This window comes from Phyllobates terribilis, unplaced genomic scaffold (genome assembly GCF_046119375.1).
Source record: "Phyllobates terribilis strain yellow unplaced genomic scaffold, ASM4611937v1 Scaffold_11__3_contigs__length_659146591, whole genome shotgun sequence".
NCBI lineage: Eukaryota > Metazoa > Chordata > Amphibia > Anura > Dendrobatidae > Phyllobates > Phyllobates terribilis.
Genome location: NW_027362771.1, coordinates 599,948,273 through 599,957,618, shown reverse-complemented (window position 1 = coordinate 599,957,618; position 9,346 = coordinate 599,948,273). Strand labels below are relative to the sequence as shown.

The following is a 9,346-nucleotide window of genomic DNA, read 5'->3' as shown; positions in this document are numbered from 1 at the left end:
GCTCCACCACATTACTGCATGACCAGCTCTACCCTCACCTACTGTATCCTCACCCATCCCCTGTAGATTGTGAGCCCTCGCGGGCAGGGTCCTCGCTCCTCCTGTACCAGTCGCTGTCACATTGTGTTCAATGTTGTAATTGTTCTTGTATTATACCCCTTCTTCACATGTAAAGCTCCATGGAATAAATGGCGCTATAATAATAAATAATAATAATATAGGAAGCTATGTGAGGCCTCACTCTGTATATAGGGAGGCTATGTGGGGCCTCACGCTGTATATAGAAGGCTATGTGGGGGCTCATACCGTATAGAGGAGGCTATGTGGGGGCTCATACCATATATAGGAGGCTATGTGGGGGCTCATACTGTACATAGAAGGCTATGTGGGTCTCACACTGTATATGGGAGGCTATGCGGGGGCTCATACTGTATGTGGGAGGTTGTGTTGGTCTCACACTGTATATAGAGGGCTATGTGGGGGCTCATGCTGTATATAGAAGGCTATGTGGGTCTCACACTATATAGGGAGCTATGTGGGGGCTCATACTGTATGTGGGAGGTGGTGTTGGTCTCACACTGTATATAGGGGGCTATGTGGGGGCTCATGCTGTATATAGGAGGCTATGTGGGGGGCCATATGGTATATAGGGGGCTGTCAGCATGCTTAATTCTGCTCAATATTAAGTGATACAATTAATATAAAATAATTATAATATTGATCCGAATTAATTTCAGCCTATTGGTTCGGCCTCCACAACAGTCACTGTCTCTCATGTGGCCCCTCGGGAAAATTAATTGCCCACCCCTGGCTTAGAGCATCCACCTCACCTGGTGAGACTATTATGGGGGCACTGTGGATGTTACTGTTATTATGGGGGGCACTGTGGAGATTACTGTTATTATGGGCACTATGGATATTACTGTTATTATGCCCTCACAGTGGCGGCCTCTACAGGGTAACAGCGGTATTACATAGTGCTTAATCAAATATGGCACATGTCAGTCTGAGGCTCTGGAGGGGTCCTAGGATGAGGACCCTCTTATGTGAAGCCTCTGAGTTTTCTTGCTGATTAACCCTTTCCGATAGGAGTCAGTGCCTACAACCGCTTATAATGGAGGATGGGTGGTGGGAGGTCTGGAGTGGAGGACCTCACTGTATAACACCCATATGCCCTAAGAAAGGTAAGGACAGGGCGATGACTTCCTAGGACTGACCACAAACCCAGACAAAGTGCTGCAGGCAGGTCCCGCATCGTTCACACGGCATCACTGTGTGAACGGAATTTTTTTTTGCTGACAATCCCCACACCCAAAAAATAGGGAGAAATGTCCAAAAAGTAAAAATCACCCGGCTGCTGAGCAGTGGGGACACGATCCCTGAGCCGGGCAGGAGCGGCCGCGGGGGCAGGAGCAGGAGGGGCAGGAGCAGCCGCGGGGGCAGGAGCAGGAAGGGCAGGAGCAGCCGCGGGGGCAGGAGCAGGAGGGGCAGGAGCAGCCGCGGGGGCAGGAGCAGCCGCGGGGGCAGGAGCAGGAGGGGCAGGAGCAGGAGGGGCAGGAGCAGACGCGGGGGCAGGAGCAGCCGCGGGGGCAGGAGCAGCCGTGGGCGCAGGAGCAGCTGCGGGGGCAGGAGCAGCCGCGGGGGCAGGAGCAGGAGGGGCAGGAGCAGCCGCGGGGGCAGGAGCAGGAGGGGCAGGAGCAGGAGGAGCACGAGCAGCCGCGGGGGCAGGAGCAGCCGCGGGGGCAGGAGCAGGAGGGGCAGGAGCAGCCGCGGGGGCAGGAGCAGGAAGGGCAGGAGCAGCCGCGGGGGCAGGAGCAGGAGGGGCAGGAGCAGCCGCGGGGGCAGGAGCAGGAGGGGCAGGAGCAGGAGGAGCAGGAGGGGCAGGAGCAGCCGCGGGGGCAGGAGCAGCCGCGGGGGCAGGAGCAGCCGTGGGCGCAGGAGCAGCTGCGGGGGCAGGAGCAGCCGCGGGGGCAGGAGCAGGAGGGGCAGGAGCAGCCGCGGGGGCAGGAGCAGGAGGGGCAGGAGCAGGAGGAGCACGAGCAGCCGCGGGGGCAGGAGCAGCCGCGGGGGCAGGAGCAGGAGGGGCAGGAGCAGCCGCGGGGGCAGGAGCAGGAAGGGCAGGAGCAGCCGCGGGGGCAGGAGCAGGAAGGGCAGGAGCAGCCGCGGGGGCAGGAGCAGGAGGGGCAGGAGCAGCCGCGGGGGCAGGAGCAGCAGGAGCAGCCGCGGGGGCAGGAGCAGGAGGAGCACGAGCAGCCGCGGGGGCAGGAGCAGCCACACGGGGGAAGGAGCAGGAGGGGCAGGAGCAGCCGCACGGGGGCAGGATCAGCTGCGGGGGCAGGAGCAGGAGGGGCAGGAGCAGCCACGGGGGCAGGAGCAGGAGGGGCAGGAGGGGCAGGAGGGGAGGAGGAGCAGGAGCAGCAGGAGCAGCCGCGGGGGCAGGAGCAGGAGGGGCAGGAGCAGGAGGGGCAGAAGCAGCCGCGGGGGCAGGAGCAGGAGGGGCAGGAGCAGCCGCATAGCAGCCGCAGGGGGCAGGAGCAGCCGCACACCAGCCGCAGGGGGCAGGAGCAGCCGCACAGCAGCCGCAGGGGGCAGGAGCAGCCGCACGGGGGCAGGAGCAGCCGCAGGGGGCAGGAGCAGCCGCAGAGCAGCCGCAGGGGGCAGAATTAGCCGCACAGCAGCCATCTGCCATCTCTCTCCTGCGCGTTCTGAGCATCTCTGCACGAGCCGAACGTTCCATAGTGGATACAATGTAACAGGCGAGTGACGTAGCAGCTAAGAAGTCAGGTGACAGGACGAGCAGTCACATGGCTCGTTGGTCTAGGGGTATGATTCTCGCTTCGGGTGCGAGAGGTCCCGGGTTCAAATCCCGGACGAGCCCATATTTTTTACTGAAATATGTTTCCTGCAGGATTCAGACATTGCTGTTTCTATTTGCTGCGCTTTCAGTGCTGGAGACTTTCTTCGGTCATCAAAAGTGAAAAGAGAATAAAAAAAGCCCGTGTGTAATGTTACGTGTGGACAGGACTGCTGAAGCTATAAACACAGGGAAAGTCTTTGCTGCAGAAGACCTCGTGGCGCAACGGTAGCGCGTCTGACTCCAGATCAGAAGGTTGCGTGTTCAAATCACGTCGGGGTCAGTTGTTTGTTTTGTTTTTAATATGTTGTTTAATAATAAACATTTATTTTGTGTTTTGTTTTTCACAAAAAAAATCTCATTTACTTGCAATTTATCACTGGAGGTTCTGTGATATCACAGCGCTGAGGTTAATGACAAGATTGTCTGAGAATTACAGTTTTTTAAACCTGTTTTTTTATGTTTAGTTAGAAAATAGTTTGATAAATGACCCTGGCACTTATTATGCGGAGTACGATGAGAGTCACAGGTTATACAGGATTTTTTTTTGCATGTTACTATGTTCCTGTGCTGCCTGCGCTGACCTGTGCTGCCTGCGCTGACCTGCGCTGACCTGCGCTGACCTGTGCTGCCTGCGCTGACCTGCGCTGACCTGTGCTGCCTGCGCTGACCTGCTGGCAGTTATTCTGCTTCCTGTGAAGTCACTTTGACAGAGCAGCTCCTTCACTTCTGCTCTGCCGACGTCATGTTGATTGACAGCTTAAGTGTGTGAAGCCATAGATGGGGCACTATTAGTCTGTGAAGTCACAAAGGGGGCACTATTACTGTGTGGAGTCTCGGAAGGGGCATTATTACTGTGTGGCGTCTCGGAGGGGCATTATTACTGTGTGGCGTCTCGGAGGGGCATTATTACTGTGTGGAGTCTTGGAGGGGGCATTATTACTATGTGGAATCACAGAGGGGTCATTATTACGGTGTGGAGTCTCGGAGGGGGCATTATTACGGTGTGGAGTCTCGGAGTGGGCATTATTACTATGTGGAATCACAGAGGGGGCATTATTACGGTGTGGAGTCTCGGAGGGGGCATTATTACGGTGTGGAATCTCGGAGGGGGCATTATTACAGTGTGGAGTCTCGGAGGGGGCATTATTATGGTGTGGAGTATCAGAGGGGGCATTATTACTGTGTGGAGTCTCAGAGAGGGCATTATTACGGTGTGGAGTCTCGGAGGGGGCATTATTACTGTGTGGAGTCTCAGAGAGGGCATTATTACGGTGTGGAGTCTCGGAGGGGGCATTATTACTGTGTGGAGTCTCGGAGGGGGCATTATTACGGTGTGGAGTCTCAGAGGGGGCATTATTACTATGTGGAATCACAGAGGGGGCATTATTACGGTGTGGAGTCTCGGAGGGGGCATTATTACGGTGTGGAATCTCGGAAGGGGCATTATTACTGTGTGGAGTCTCGGAGGGGGCATTATTACTGTGTGGAGTCTCGGGGGAGCATTATTACTGTGTGGAGTCTCGGAGTGGGCATTATTACTATGTGGAATCACAGAGGGGGCATTATTACGGTGTGTAGTCTCGGAGAGGGCATTATTACGATGTGGAGTCACAGAGGGGGCATTATTACTGTGTAGAGTCTCGGAGGGGGCATTATTACGGTGTGGAGTCTCGGAGGGGGCATTATTACGGTGTGGAGTCTCAGAGGGGGCATTATTACGGTGTGGATTCTCGTAGGGAGCATTATTACGGTGTGGAATCTCGGAAGGGGCATTATTACGGTGTGGAGTCTCGGAGGGGGCATTATTACGGTGTGGAGTCTCAGAGGGGGCATTATTACGGTGTGGAATCTCGGAAGGGGCATTATTACTGTGTGGAGTCTCGGAGGGGGCATTATTACTGTGTGGAGTCTCGGGGGAGCATTATTACTGTGTGGAGTCTCGGAGGGAGCATTATTACTGTGTGGAGTCTCGGAGGGGGCATTATTACTGTGTGGGTTCTCAGAGTGGGCATTATTACTGTGTGGGTTCTCGTAGGGGGCATTATTGCTGTGTGGGTTCTCAGAGGGGGTATTTTTACTGTGTGGAGTCTTGAAGGGGACATTATTACTGGGTGGAGTCTCGGAGGGAGCATTATTACTATGTGGAGTCTTGGAGGGGGCATTATTACTGTGTGGAGCCTCGGAGGGGGCATTATTACTGTGTGGAGCCTCGGAGGGGGCATTATTACTATGTGGAATCTCGGAAGGGGCATTATTACTGTGTGGAGTCTCGAGGGGGCATTATTGCTGTGTGGGTTCTCAGAGGGGGTATTATTACTGTGTGGAGTCTTGAAGGGGGCATTATTACTGGGTGGAGTCTCGGAGGGAGCATTATTACTATGTGGAGTCTCGGAGAGGGCATTATTACTGTGTGGAGTCTCGGAGGGGGCATTATTACTGTGTGGAGCCTCGGAGGGGGCATTGTTACTATGTGGAGTCTCGGAAGGGGCATTATTACTGTGTGGAGTCTCGAGGGGGCATTATTACTGTGTGGGTTCTCAGAGTGGGCATTATTACTGTGTGGGTTCTCGTAGGGGGCATTATTGCTGTGTGGGTTCTCAAAGGGGGTATTATTACTGTGTGGAGTCTTGAAGGGGGCATTATTACTGGGTGGAGTCTCGGAGGGAGCATTATTACTGTGTGGAGTCTCGGAGGGGGCATTATTACTGTGTGGGTTCTCAGAGTGGGCATTATTACTGTGTGGGTTCTCGTAGGGGGCATTATTGCTGTGTGGGTTCTCAGAGGGGGTATTATTACTGTGTGGAGTCTTGAAGGGGGCATTATTACTGTATGGAGTCTCGAAGGGGGCATTATTACTGGGTGGAGTCTCGGAGGGGGCATTATTACTGGGTGGAGTCTCGGAGGGGGCATTATTACTGTATGGAGTCTCGAAGTGGGCATTATTACTGGGTGGAGTGTCGGAGGGGGCATTATTACTGGGTGGAGTCTCGGAGGGGGTATTATTACTGTGTGGAGTCTTGAAGGGGCATTATTACTGTATGGAGTCTCGAAGTGGGCATTATTACTGGGTGGAGTCTCGGAGGGGGCATTATTACTGGGTGGAGTCTCGGAGGGGGTATTATTACTGTGTGGAGTCTTGAAGGGGGCATTATTACTGTATGGAGTCTCGAAGTGGGCATTATTACTGGGTGGAGTCTCGGAGGGGGCATTATTACTGGGTGGAGTCTCGGAGGGGGCATTATTACTGGGTGGAGTCTCGGAGGGGGTATTATTACTGTGTGGAGTCTTGAAGGGGGCATTATTACTGTATGGAGTCTCGAAGTGGGCATTATTACTGGGTGGAGTCTCGGAGTGGGCATTATTACTGGGTGGAGTGTCGGAGGGGCATTATTACTGTTTATGGGCACAGAAGTTGCACTATAACTGTATGGTTACACAGAGGTGAACCTTTACTATTCAGGGGAATTCTTATTGTGGAGGGCACAAAAGGGGGTAATATTACTGTAGGGCAACTGGTGTTGGGGGAAGGCCCATTTTACTGTCTGGCCCACTATGAGGAGCTTTGACACTATGGAGTGTGTGTAGAAGAATGAGGTAAAAGTTGTGAGGGTGCGGGAAGTGACCCGCCTGACATGTCTGTGTGAAGCATCAGCCGAGCAGCACCAATGAGCGGACAGAGTCCTAGTCCGGCCGTGTGTCTAAAGCTGGACACCAAAAGAACAATCTGAATGGTCAGAGTAAAATAACCTTTATTTTTGCACGAAAGCAGGACCATAAAGTCATACCATGTCACAAGAAAAGGCGTAAGCCAAAAACAAAGCAGAAATGATGTCATCAGTGGTCATCCTGGCGGTGATACAGGCGGGGACTCCTCAGCGGCCATACACGTGGGGACTCCATTTCCACCATCAGGAACATAAATTTCTGCATTATTTCTCGTTCTTTCCCTCCCTGAGCTTCGGATATTGCACCATTTCGATTATCGGTGCTTAATTGTATCACGGGTGTCTCTATTTTCTGGCTCAAAGATAAAAGAAGTCGCTGTGACGGTCTGGGCCAAATGGAGAAGATATAGTAAAGTGTGCGACTCCAGTCAAAGAAGACGTCCCCTGCAGACATCTGTCCCGTATACACTTATACATACAGTCTATGTTATTATTTTTTTTTTTTTTAGGTAAGGGGAAAATCTTTTCTTTTTTTTTTTTATGAAGTTCCAGGGGGTCTGAACAAGCGACATGCTGCATGCTCGCTGACGATTCTGCAAAAGGTAATGGATCGGTGGAGACAAGGGGCAGACAGTTCTTATACTAAGTGATCGGAGCAGCGGTGTGCTGTATTAGGGTGCCTCCCAACCTTCTTGGATCCAGTGGGACAGTCCTAGATTTGGGGGGGTGCCCTGCTGTCCCAGTAGGTGAATGGCATGTACTGCTTTTCTAATGCTGTGTTTGAGCATCATCTGGGGGCATCATACTGTGTGAAGGGCACTGTGAGGTATCATAATGAGTGTAGGGTGCTTGGACATAATTGTTCGGGGGGCTCTGTGAGGGCATCATAGTGTGTGGTGTACTCTGGGGAAATCATACTGTGGAGGGCACTGTGAGGCATCTCTATGAGGGAATCATACTATGTGGGGTACTCTGGCGGAATCATACTACGGGGAGGGCACTGTGTGGCATCTCTATGAGGGAATCATACTGTGTGGGGTACTCTGGGGGAATCATACTATGGGGGAGGGCACTGTGAGGCATCTCTATGAGGGAATCATACTGTGTGGGGTACTCTGGCGGAATCATACTATGGGGGAGAGCACTGGGAGGCATCTCTATGAGGGAATCATACTGTGTGGGGTACTCTGGGGGAATCATACTATGGGGGAGGGCACTGTGAGGCATCTCTATGAGGGAATCATACTGTGTGGGGTACTCTGGGGGAATCATAGTATGGGGGAGGGCACTGTGAGGCATCTCTATGAGGGAATAATACTGTGTTGGGGACTCTGGGGGAATCATACTATGGGGGAGGGCACTGTGGGCCATCTCTATGAGAGAATCATACTGTGTGGGGGACTCTGGGGGAATCATACTATAGGAGAGGCACTGTGAGGCATCATAATGTGTAAGGGGTGCTGGGGGCATCATTGTTTGGGGGACTCTGTGGAGGCATCATACCGTGTGGGGTACTCTGGGGGAATCATAGTGTAGAAAGCACTGTGAGGCATCTCTATGAGTGAATCATACTGTGTGGGGGACTCTGGGCGAATCATACTATAGGAGAGGCACTGTGAGGCATCATAATGTGTAAGGGGTGCTGGGGGCATCATTGTTTGGGGGACTCTATGGAGGCATCATACCGTGTGGGGTACTCTGGGGGAATCATAGTGTAGAAAGCACTGTGAGGCATCTCTATGAGGGAATCATACTGTGTGGGCGACTCTGCGGTAATCATACTATAGGAGAGGCACTGTGAGGCATCATAATGTGTAAGGGGTGCTGGGGGCATCATTGTTTGGGGGACTCTGTGGAGGCATCATACCGTGTGGGGTACTCTGGGGGAATCATAGTGTAGAAAGCACTGTGAGGCATCTCTATGAGTGAATCATACTGTGTGGGGGACTCTGGGCGAATCATACTATAGGAGAGGCACTGTGAGGCATCATAATGTGTAAGGGGTGCTGGGGGCATCATTGTTTGGGGGACTCTATGGAGGCATCATACCGTGTGGGGTACTCTGGGGGAATCATAGTGTAGAAAGCACTGTGAGGCATCTCTATGAGGGAATCATACTGTGTGGGCGACTCTGCGGTAATCATACTATAGGAGAGGCACTGTGAGGCATCAAAATGTGTAAGGGGTTCTGGGGACATCATTGTACAAGGGACTCTGGCAGCATCACATTGTGTGGTGGGGGGCACTGTGAGGCATCATAATGTTCCTGGGCTGCCTTGGAGATTTGTTGGGCTCTGTGAGGGAATCGTACTGTGTGGGGGGCTCTGGGGGAATTATACTATGGGCGAGGGCACTGTGAGGCATCATAATGAGTATGGGCTGCTTTGGACATTATTGTATGGGGTATGTGTGAGGTAATCATACTGTGTGGGGGTCCTGGGAGAATCATACTGTTGGGGCACATTGTGAGTCATCATAATGTGAATGGTGTTTCGGGGGGCTCTGAGGACATTATACTGTGGGGGTGTTATAATATGTGTATGGAGTTTTAAGAGCATCATTATGTGGGGGCATTGTAGGGGTATCGATGTATGGGATACTGGGGAGCACGATTGTGCGGGGGCACTGTGGGGGCATCGTGTAGGGGACGCACCATGGGGGTTGTGTGTGAAGAGCCCTTCACATTGATGTGTTTAGGGGGGCACCATGCTGCGAGGAGGCTATAGAGGAGTAGTAATCTGTGTGGAGACCCTGCTGGCCCCCTCCTCCCTCCTCCACGAGCCTCCAGATGCTGGATGGGGCTCTGACAAGGCACAGAACAGCT

At 53.1% G+C, this 9,346-nt stretch overlaps 2 non-coding genes across 2 annotated transcripts; both read left to right on the top strand.

Moving 5' to 3' along the window:
• The first annotated feature begins 2,806 nt into the window (after positions 1 to 2,806).
• On the top strand, positions 2,807 to 2,878 carry TRNAP-CGG (transfer RNA proline (anticodon CGG)). Its single transcript has one exon. It is a non-coding gene; the product is annotated as a tRNA-Pro (tRNA).
• A 187-nt stretch (positions 2,879 to 3,065) lies between these two features.
• On the top strand, positions 3,066 to 3,137 carry TRNAW-CCA (transfer RNA tryptophan (anticodon CCA)). The gene has a single exon. It is a non-coding gene; the product is annotated as a tRNA-Trp (tRNA).
• The last annotated feature ends 6,209 nt before the right edge of the window (positions 3,138 to 9,346 follow it).